The following is an 11,604-nucleotide window of genomic DNA, read 5'->3' as shown; positions in this document are numbered from 1 at the left end:
GGAAAGAACCTAGATGTTCATCAACAGATGAATGGATAAAGAAGATGTGGCATATTTATACAATGGAATACTATGCAGCCATCAAAACCCCCGAAATCTTGCCATTTGCAATAACAGGATGGAATTAGAGGGTATTATGCTAAGCAAAATTAGTCAATCAGAGAAAGACAATTATCATATGATCTCTCTGATATGAGGAATTTGAGAGGCAGGGTCAGGGGGTGTGGTGGGTAGGAAAAAATGAAACAAGATGGGACCAGGAGGGAGAGTAAACCATAAGAGGCTCTTAATCTCAGGAAACAAACTGAGGGTTGCTGGGGGTGGAGGGTAGGGATAGGGTGGTTGGGTTATGGACATTCGGGAGGGTATGTGTTATGGTGAATGCTATGAATTGCATAAGGCTGATGGATTCACAGACCTGTACCCCTGGGGCAAATAATATATTATATGTTAATTTTTTAAACAAAGGAAAAAAATAAAAATTCAATAGTGATCTATAACAAACTACAAAGGTTATATGTGGTATATAATATGAATATGATGATATATAATGTATACTACATGCATTCATATATACGTGTATGTGTATACATTCATGTGTATATATATATAATTTATATTACATGTGAATGTATGTATATATTGTTGTCACCATAAGAAAATATATTTTACTAAAAAAAGAAAAAAGAAAAAAGAGTCTATCATGGAGTCTGTGGAGATCTTGATTCTATTATTCAACCTGTAATCCATTCCTCCAGCTTTTAGTCTCTATTTGGTAAGCCTCTCTTCTAGGTCTTCATGAAGGTAGATAATAAAAATATGAGAATTTCATGAATCCTCATCAAAAACAAAAACAAAAAAAGCACCCCTCCAAGCCAACATGGGTTGATTAATCAGAGAGGTTTGACCACTGTTATTAAATTACCTAAGAATTTGGGGTGCCTGGGTGGCTCAGTGGGTTAAGCCTCTTGAGCTCAGGTCATGATCTCATGGACCTGGGATGGAGCCCCTCATCAGGCACTCTGCTCAGTGGGGAGCCTGCTTCCCCCCCTTCTCTCTGCCTGCCTCTTTGCCTACTTGTGATCTCTTTCTCTGTGTCAAATAAATAAATAAAATTTAAATAAATAAATAAATAAATTACAGAAGAATCTAACCCATATAATCCACTGTATTATTTCCCACATCACATTTCCTGGATTCATCTGGAAGAATATCATAATTATCTTTGTCACATCTCATTAAACCAAAAATAACTATCAATAGCTTCCCTCTCTTCTACCAATCTCCTGGAAGGATGAAAATGAGTTTACTTTGGCCTGCCAAGCTCCTGATGAACCCAAACTGGCACTTACTGCCATATAAAAGGATTCGGATTTGTTTAACAAAGCTGAGCATTCACACTCACCTGGCTCTCCCCCAATCAAAGGGAAGGTTAGTTACTCCTTTAGGAACAATTAAACTTGGTGACTCACCCCTGGGAGGAATGTTCCTCTTCTTGACAGCTAATCACAACCTGGCAGCATGACGGTAAACTAAACCAAACTGACATAACTTATCTTCCTAGACTGCCCAATGCTGAGAAATTCAGAGAGAAGTGTAGACTCTCACTCCTATTGTTTCCGGCTCCCAAACATAGTTCCCAGAACTCCATAACACAAGACCAATCTTTAAATAAGGTTGCCTTCTCTGTTCACTATCTAATCACGAGTCTGACTGAGAAATAGTTTACAATCAATTGTGTAATAGTCATTCCTAAAGGTGTCCCTAAAATACAGGACTTTATGGCATAGCTTTTAATAATATTTTTCTCTGCCAGGAATTATTCTGGGAGACGGTAGCCAAAAAATACTTGATTTTGTTCCTTACCTAAATCTATTAGTTTTTGTGGTTGGGGGGATGTTAAATTTCAATTTGGAAGTAGATTTTATCTATTCTGATTCAAAACGGTAATTTTTAAAAACATAATTATAATAGATCCTGAGTATTCCCTAGCTCTCAGCTCTCCTTCCAGGCAGAGTTCATAATTCTATTAATTAATTGGGCATGTCAGAGGAATCTTTTTATTCAGGGCACTATCATACATTCCAAAAAATTCCTAGAAATTCTAGGTTAAATTGGATTTTGTCCTCGCCATCTGTACTTCCTATAAGGAAAAATAATACAAAACAATCCTATTTAATAACAGTTTTTGGGTGCGGCATGAAAAAGGAACAAGAATAAAGTTCGTAAGTAAAACTGAGTTTCTGTTAGGATGATTTCCAACATAAAAATGGCATTTAACTAGCAGATCCTGGCATAAACTTTTTCAACTTCCAAATGAAATACTTAAGAAGAAAGAAGATGAATACCAAGACCAAAATAAGAAACTGATAATTTACCTATGGGCAGAAGCAAGGGGGAAACTCCACTAAGTATAAGTCTGTTGAAAACGGGAAAATTTAATCAATTGCTCCCTTCTCCTATGACACCAGGGAAAGAGTGTCACTTGTGGGCAAGAAGTTAGGCAATAAAAACCCTTCCTTGTGTCCTGAATGAAGAAAGAAAAGACTGCAGCAACAAGAAACCTTAGCCAGCCTTCTGCCTCATGGGTTAAGGAAGCCGGAATCTTCTCTCCTAGTCCTGCCTTCCTTCTCTTTCTAAAAAACATTCAAATTCCAGGCAACCCTCTTGGGTCGCCCACCCCCCCAGATTTGGGAGTTTTGTATTCTCCATAAACATTGCTTTTGCTGCCCTTCCCTCCAAAAATTAAATAAAAACATGCAAATTCCACAATAAAAACTAGGCAGGAACTGGAGGTAATACTGGAGGTTTCATGGTCTCCTCTGTAAACACTGTAGAGACACCAAGACAGGAAGAACTGTGAAAATAGACGTCTGGCAATTGTAGTTTTTCACAGAGCCCACCAAAGTCAGAGGGCGATAGAGATAGTGGGGGCCAGGAAAAATACCTTCTCAGGCCAGGGGAGTCTCACTAGATGAAAACTTGTAAGAAGCTGGGAATGGGCTAGGAGCTGCCCAGCAGATCAGCTTCAGACCTGAGAAGGGAAAACATGAGTTGACAACCAAGGGCAGTAGCGTGCTGGTAAATGGAGTCTGACTCCCCCACCACTACCATCACCATCCCTCCCCCACTCTGTAAGTATGTGCCAATTGCCATGGTATGAACACTCCTGTGATGGTGGATCTCAGCCATCAACATCACTGAACCACAAGCGAGGACGAGCAGCGTACAAGCCTGTGTTGGAATAAGTTGGATCCATCACATGCCTTGGCAAGCACTAGATGTGGATGGATTTCTCTTCATTCTCAGATGAGGAAAGAGGAGCCTGTGAGAAAAATGCTTCAGGGCAGAGGAAGGAGAAGAATGGTCATAATAGCCAGCCAAAATGGAGCACTGATTATTCTCAGTACTTTATACTTTACAAGAAACCTCTAGTTTAATCTTCACAGCCACTCTGTGCAGTAGGAAGTATTATCTTAACTTTAAGACAACAATCTCAAGTTTCGTGAGGTAAAGTAATGTTTGTCCTGCTCATGTGGCTATTAAGTGGCAGGTTTGGTCTTTGGACTGCTGAACTGCAAAGCCCATACATTTAAACTCTAAGCTAAGCACAAAGTAAACCTGCAATAAATGTCCCGATTTCTTGACTCATGATGATAAACTATTCATCTTCCTTATAAATTATTGTCATTTTCACTTATTTCTCTTCTGAATATATGAGAGATTTACATCAGGTCCTTTCAATTGCTCTTTCCTAATTTATTTATTTATTTATTTATTTTTAAAGATTTTATTTATTTGACAGAGAGAGATCACAAGTAGGCAGAGAGGCAGGCAGAGAGAGAGGAGGAAGCAGCCTCCCTGCTGAGCAGAGAGCCCGATGCGGGACTCGATCCCAGGACCCTGAGATCATGACCTGAGCCGAAGGCAGCGGCTTAACCCACTGAGCCACCCAGGCACCCCAGCTCTTTCCTAATTTAGAATGACAAGAGGCCTCTTGGAGGAGGACTTTCCTTATGGATGGGGTGGGGTATGGGGGAGTAGGTGTGGTGGGAAATACTCAGAGAACAGGCGAACAGGTTGCCAGAATGCAACAGGTAGAGAGTAGAGGCTGGGACCCGTACTCCCAAACAAAAGCAGCCAGTCATCTGTCAACATTTCAGTACTCTCCGAAATTCATGCCAGTCTTTTTCTTTGCTGTCATCAGTGTTAACAACCGTATGGATTAGTCATGCCACACTCTAGCTTCACGGTGGCTTGATACATACAATGACCTTTATCCCATAACAACTACCTCCTCCCAGAGCCACACCTGGGGATCTTTGCACGTCTATGTGGCTCCACCTCTGATACACAGAATTCCAGTAAATTGCTCACTGGCCAAAACCTTCTAGCTCTCCCACATCTCAGTCCTTCACTTGACCTTTGATCTAGTTAAGCCCCCAGGGACTGCCTCTGTGTTTCCCACTAACTTTCCTACCCTTCCATCTTCTCTCCTTTTTTAACTCAGCCTAGATCCTGTGTTCCATCTGTTCACTCACTGTCTCATCACTGATCTCAGCACCCTTGCCCCTTTGCCTCCCATCGTCCCTTAGTCTTCCTCCATTCATCCTCTCAGCCCTTGAATGCAAGTTGCTGAGAATATCAGGCAAAATTCTCTAACCTCAACTTATTCTTCCTCATAGCCCCAGTCCTTTGGTAAATGCTTTGTCACATTTTTCTCCTATTCCTCACAGAAGCTATTTCAAACTTTTACCACTTTCCTTGATTCCCCTGCCATACAGATGTCTCTTGAACCTCAGAAGACCTTCACTATATTTCACAAATGCATTTTGCATACTTGGGGCATCAGGGCACTGCAGAGCCCACAGTCCATAGGCCTTCTTAGCAGGAAGTTCAGTACCTCTTTCTTGAAGACTCCCTCCATATTCCTGTATTGTCTGAAAGTCCTAGAGAATTTCACAGTCTGCCTTCCACACCCAAGTAGAGATGGCTCTGGAGTTTGATCAGAACCCACTTCTTACTGGCACATGTATTATTGACACGAAATCTCACTGCTGCCAGCTCTCCTGATCATCCTGTAAGGGCTGTGTGGAATATTCAAGACAGGGAAACCTCCCTCACCTAGTATTAATCTCTTCCAAGCCTTCCCACTCTTAGGTTTTCCACGTTACAGATTTAGAGCAGAGAAAATAGAAAAATGTGTAAAAGGTCAGGGGTACCTGGGTGGCTCAATGGGTTAAGCATCTGCCTTCGGCTCAGGTCATGATCCTAGGGTCGTGGGATTGAGCCCCACGTCGGGCTCTCTGCTCAGCAAGGAGCCTGCTTCCCTTTCTCTCTCTGCCTGCCTCTCTGCCTACTCATGATCTATCTCTGTCAAATAAATAAATCTTTAAAAAAAAAAAAAGAAAGAAAAATGTATAAAAGGTAAAATCTGAGTCAGCCTTGATCAAATTGAATTCCATATTGCTACCAGAGGTGTCTTATGTTTTAATAATAGGAATCTTGGGCAGATGAGATGTTGACATAGACATTTTAAGGTTTTAAAACTCTGAGTTGGCCATTGCAGCTTGTTACAGAGATAAAGATCAAAGATGGACTCCATTAAGCATTGAGATGTGTTGAGGACACTAAAAATGTAAACATAGCCAGGTTGGGGTGAATGTCCTTCTTGACAGATTATGTTTCTTATCATGATGAAATTGATTTCTGGCTAGTGGGCATTTAAGAAGTTCAACAGTTACATCTTGACCTTTAGCTACAATGGTCTATTGTTATATTACCCTTAATTTTGAAACGATGATGCTTATTTTGCTTGTTTGTTTTGAGAAATTTTATTTCCTCATTGTTTGTTACAGGAAGTTCAATTTGACTTTCTTCTTCAACACTGTAACTGATCTTATTGCAATTAATCCAAACAAACACAAAGGGATTGTGAGATCCTCTCAGAGTTAGGAAAAATACATCTATTTTCTTCTTTTCATGGCTGCAGTTGTAAAATAAGCTATGAATATAACAGAATCTTTTTTTTTTTTTAGTATTTATTGTGGGAAAAAAAATCAACTACACAAAAGTAAAGTGAACAATAAAATGAATTGCCATGTGCCCATCATTCTGATTTGACAATCATCAAGAAGCTGTCACAGAGGTGGCTGGGTGGCTCAGTGGGTTAAGCCTCTGCCTTCGGCTCAGGGTCCTGGGATCGAGCCCCACTTCGGGCTCTCTGCTCAGCAGGGAGCCTGCTTCCTCCTCTCTCTCTGCCTGCCTCTCTGCCTACTTGTGATCCCTCTCTGTCAAATAAATAAATAAATAAAATCTTAAAAAAGAAGAAGAAACTGTCACAATCGTAGAAATGCTTTTAAAAGCCAGCGCAAGCACACAGGGATGGATTGATGGTGGGCCTTTCTCTGGGGGCCTCTCATAGTATACCCATGCTAGGGGAGTATGCAGCCCTGACCCACTGCCCAGCTTCCTCACTGATGAGCTGTGAGCACTGAAGGGAATTTTGAAGTGAAGCTGTGAGCACTCAGGGTAAAAGCAAAACAAAACAAACAAACAAACAAAAAAATACATACATTTAGCTATATATTTAGCAGTGCAAACTGGTCCCCTGAGCAGCTACCTCTTAGGTCCAAGGGCCCTACAGCTCAGGCATCTACCACTGCACAGTGACAGAGCTGTTATCACACCAGGGCACACCTCAGGGTAATTATTTCTAGAAGATTTAAACTTTCTATTCTTGGGGCACCTGGGTGGCTAAGTCAGTTAAACATCTGCCTTTGGCTCATGTCATGATCCCAGGGTCCTGGGATCAAGCCCCTCATGGGGCTCCCTGCTCAGCCCGAAGCCTCCTTCTCTGGCCCCCACTCCTTCTGCTTGTGTTCCCTCTCTCACTGTCTCTCTCTGTGTCAAATAAATAAATAAAATTGTCAAAAAAAATAAACTTTTTATTCTTATGCTTCATTGGTTCTGTAGGGGTTTTTTTTGTTTTGTTTTTGTTTTCTAAGATTTATTTATTTCATTTGCGACCAGGGGTTGGGGGGGGGGTGCAGATGGAGAGAGAGTCCTAAGCAAACTCTGTTGACTGCAGAGCCCAAGCCAGAGGTGCGGCTCTGTGCAGCTTTAAAAATGATTACGTAAATAGTATGCACACATTGTATTCCATCAATCACTATATGGGAATCGTTACTATTTTTTTCTTTTTTGAAGGATCTCAATCTCTTCTTAATTCTGAGGTGACTGCTGTTCACATGAACAAGTTCATTTGAACCATTCAAAGCTGTTCTTCAAATCCGCACAATTACGCGCATACGGTGCTAGTTAGTATGTGCTTGTCTCTGAGCTCCAGGCTGCTCCCTGTTTTGTGATGATGGGATTGTAACTTTGCTCTCTGGCTTCCTGTTAGGACCCTGATTGTTTCCAGTTTGCTAACTGACTGGATGCGGTTCTCTCACATCACCCCGGAAAGTATTTTCACTCCAGCAGCTGCACCTGTAACCCCTGGCAGTGGCTGAATAAGGCTTGCAGTTTTTTTCAACAGTTTAGAAACAGAAACATTGCAGAAACAGATTCATCACACCCTCTCACTTAGAGATCTTCAAGTTCTCTCTTCGTTATCTATTGGCCCATTCTAGTTAACTGATTGATACCCAGTTCATCATCATTTTATATTTAGTTTTCTCCACTTCATAAATCTGATACGATTTCTCTCTTCCTACTAGTCATGGACACAGAAATGGTCATATGTTGGAATTTTTTCATTTTCCTTATTTATGTATGTATTTTTTACAATAAATGGGATAACGCCCATGACTTTGCAACTTGCATTTTTCACTTAATGTTTCAGGGACAGCATTTCCAGGTCAGTATATATAACTCTAATTTTCTCAATAGATGCATAATATTCCATCAAATGGACAGATTGTAATTTATTCAACCATTCTGTTGATAGATGTACAAGTCAAGTCCTAATTTTTTACTACAAAAAAAAAATGCTTCAATAAACATTCTTGTTCATAGATCCTCTATACTAATACATTCATTTCTATTAAAAAATTACTAACAGTGGGATTGCTGTGTCAAAGAACGAGGTATTTATATTTCTGTGACTCCAAGTATACTGAATTGAACTGGTCATACTCCTCAGATTATGACACTATATCATAGATTCCCCCTAGAGCTTCCAGAAAACACAGCCCAACCAATGTCTTGATTAAATCCACAAGACCCATTTCAGATTTGTGACCTTAAGAACTACAAGATAATAGGTCTGGTTGTTCTCAGCTGCTAAGTTTATGGTAATTTATCACAGTAGCAATAGGAATTAGCACAAGAATTTTCCATTCTTGGGGCGCCTGGGTGGCTCAGAGGGTTAAGCCTCTGCCTTCAGCTCAGGTCACGATCTCAGGGTCCTGGGATCGAGCCCCGCATTGGGCTCTCTGCTCAGCAGGGAGCCTGTTTCCTCTCTCTGCCTTCCTTTCTGCCTACTTGTGATCTCTGGCTGTCAAATAAATAAATAAAATAAAATAAGAATTTTCCATTCTTGTTTCACCCATCTTTCTACTTTTATTTTGCTGGAATATTCTAAAGCAAATCTCAGGGGAGGAGGTGGCCATGTGGTTAAGGTGATGGACTGCTAAAGGAATTCAGATTTCTTATCATTTCAACTCAAAGTAGCTCACTCTATTTCTCTAATGGATAGGGTTCTTTTTTTTTTTTTAAAAACACAGTCACCTCATCATACCTAAAAACAATTTTCCTGATTGTTTAAAATATTCTTTGGGTCGGCAGGGTGGCTCAGTTGGTTAAGCATCTGCCTTCCACTCAGGTCATGATCCCAGGGTCCTGGGATTGAGCCCCACATTGGGCTTCCTGCTCAGCGGGGAGTCTACTTCTTCTTTCTCTCTCTCTCTCTGCCCCTCTATCTGTTCATTCTCTCTCTCTCTCTCTCTCTCTCTCTCTCTCATGCAAGCATGCACTCTCAAATAAATAAATAAAATCTTAAAAGATACCCTTTTACTTTTGGTTTGTTTAAATCAGGATCCAAACATCTAGTGTATTGCTTTTTTGTTGTTCTGTCTCCCTATTCTCTTAATTTATAAAAGTACTCTCTCACAAATAAATAAATAAAATCTTTCTAAAATAAATTAATAAGAAATAAATTAATCTTTACAGAGAGATGCCTTCTGGAGCTTAACTCTCATCCAAAACATTCTTGTAGAGTCTTCTGTGTCTACATTGGACTTGCCTAGATGTCCTCTTTACCTTTGCCAATAGGCAGTGTCCAAACTGAACTCATAATTTTTCCTCAGAACTTGTTTTTCCTCCCATACTACCCTTTTGATGTATGGTACTGTTACATAGCCAGTTATCCAAGCCAGAGATCTGGCATGATAATGAGACAGTAAGATTACAAAACAGAAAAGCCTCTGAATATTCCAAGTAAAAAGATGATTTATCATATGCTTAAGGATAATCTCATAAAAGGCAATCATATATATAAAATGTATGTGTGTATGTGTGTGTGTGCGTGAATTTTATATATCTATTTTAAGTAAGCTCTATGCCCAGCTTGAACCCACAACCCCAATTTAAAAGTCACCTGCTTTACTGAGTGAGCCAACCAGGTGCCCCATAAAAGGCAATTTTAAGAAATAAAACCAGGAGTTCCTGGTTGGCTCTGTTGGTAGAGCATGCAGGTCTTGATATCAGGATTGTGAGTTCAAACCCCACACTGGGTGTAGAGATCACATTAAAAAAAAAAAAAAAAATGCAACTAGACCTCAAAGGAATCTCTCTCCTCACACTATCTCCCAAGCTCATCTGACTTGCTTTTCTTGACTTTTATCTATTTCTTCCTTCTGTGACTAGATGTTTCTGCTAATCTATTGTTCACTAAGACCACTATAATTCTGACCCAATATGACCTTCCAGGCCGAGCCCACAAGTGAGGTCGCTGAATATCACAGTTCATAGCCAGGGAGAATCAGAATCAGATTGCCTCAACTTAGCTGAGTCAAGTGGTACAAACATGTCTGCTCATGTCCTCTACCATAACTCGATCTATAGATGGAAAGATTCTCTTTGAAGGGGTTGTGGAAAAGTTAGACCATATATCAAGTGTCAGTTCTTGACTTTCTCTCTTCACAAATCCTCATATCTATAAAAGAGTGATTGAGTTGCCTGGCTGGCTCAGTGGGAAGAGAATGTACCTCTTGATTTCAGGGTAGTGAGTTCAAGCCCCACACTGGATATAGAAATTACTTAAGTAAATAAACTTGAAAATTAATTAATAATTAACTAACTAACAAATAAATAACAGTGATCAAGTTCTATCAGATTCACCTAATATTTCACAATTCTAACCATTTCCATTTGCCTGACTCTTACTATTTTTCAGATTCAGTTGCTTCTAGGAAGTTTCCTTGAATCTCACCCTCATTTCCGCATGTTCACCTCACTCAGATGCTCACTGCACCCTCGATCTACCTCAATCATAACATGTTCCCCCACAATTTCATAATTTTAATTGCTGTGCCATCTCTTCTCTGTATCTCTATTCCCATTTCTTTGCAAGCCAAATAATCAATAAGGGACCAGTCATTTCCTGTTTTGTTTTTATTAGCTTTTGGATTCTCAGAACTGAACACAGTGCCTAACAAATTGTTATCGAATGAATGAATGAATGTCTTTGAAAAGCAGTTCACATATGGTAAGAATTTCCAGGTGTTAAAATTGATATGCAGTAGCATCTGTGGTGGTTTCTTTATTCATGTTTGTCCTTTAAAGAGAATAGTAACTTCATCTCAGGAAGTACTCCAAGAATATTGAGTATTACATTAGGCAGTATTAAATTACCCTATTGGTTTTGGTGTTGCAGGTGATGAAAACCCACTTTGATCCGACTGTAGCCTTATTCATTTTGATTATCCTTAGATCAAATAATGTAAGATACCCAATTACAGCCATGAGCATGAATGATAGAATTACCATATGAATGGGTTTGAATTCCATATTAATATTAACTTTAAAGAAAATTAGGTAGAAAATTAGGTACCTTCTAAATAGAAGAAAGGCGTCTATTGAAGTTGGAAACTGTCTATACTTACAAGTGAAAGAACCAGAAAAATAGCCTTAAAGAGAAAGTTAAAGTAAATAGTATTGATTATCTTCAGGTAATTCATCAGTCTCATTATGAATAGAATTTAATTTATACAATCACCTTGAATAAAATGAGGACAGGAGAATATTATTAGAAAGATCACATTCCGTTTAGTTAATCATTTCTGGAATAAAAGGCTGCTGGGATTCTCCAATGTATGCCTTTTTGGTTGACATAACAGCAAGAATTATATAACTATGTAACAGGACCTCACACTTGTCAGAAAGTTAGAAATCAGCAACACAGGAAACAACAGGTGTTGGCTAGGATGCAAAGAAAAAGGAACCCTCTTACACTGTTGGTGGGAATGCAAACTAGCACAGCCACTCTGATGGAGTTTCCTCAAAAAGTTAAAAATAGAACCACCCTATGATCCAGCAACCCCACTACTGGGTATTTACCCACAGAGTACAAAAACATAAACTCAAAGTGATACATGTACT

The 11,604-nt window shown here is 39.6% G+C and overlaps 1 non-coding gene across 1 annotated transcript; it reads left to right on the top strand.

The window, feature by feature from the left end:
• The first annotated feature begins 6,378 nt into the window (after window positions 1–6,378).
• LOC116587441 lies at window positions 6,379–6,513 on the top strand. Its single transcript, XR_004284450.1, has one exon. It is a non-coding gene; the product is annotated as a small nucleolar RNA SNORA42/SNORA80 family (small nucleolar RNA).
• The last annotated feature ends 5,091 nt before the right edge of the window (window positions 6,514–11,604 follow it).

The sequence above is a fragment of the Mustela erminea genome, chromosome 3, assembly GCF_009829155.1.
Source record: "Mustela erminea isolate mMusErm1 chromosome 3, mMusErm1.Pri, whole genome shotgun sequence".
In the NCBI taxonomy this organism is placed as follows: Eukaryota; Metazoa; Chordata; class Mammalia; order Carnivora; family Mustelidae; genus Mustela; species Mustela erminea.
The sequence above is the reverse complement of the archived record's forward strand: the minus strand, read 5'-3'. Positions and strand labels throughout refer to the sequence as shown.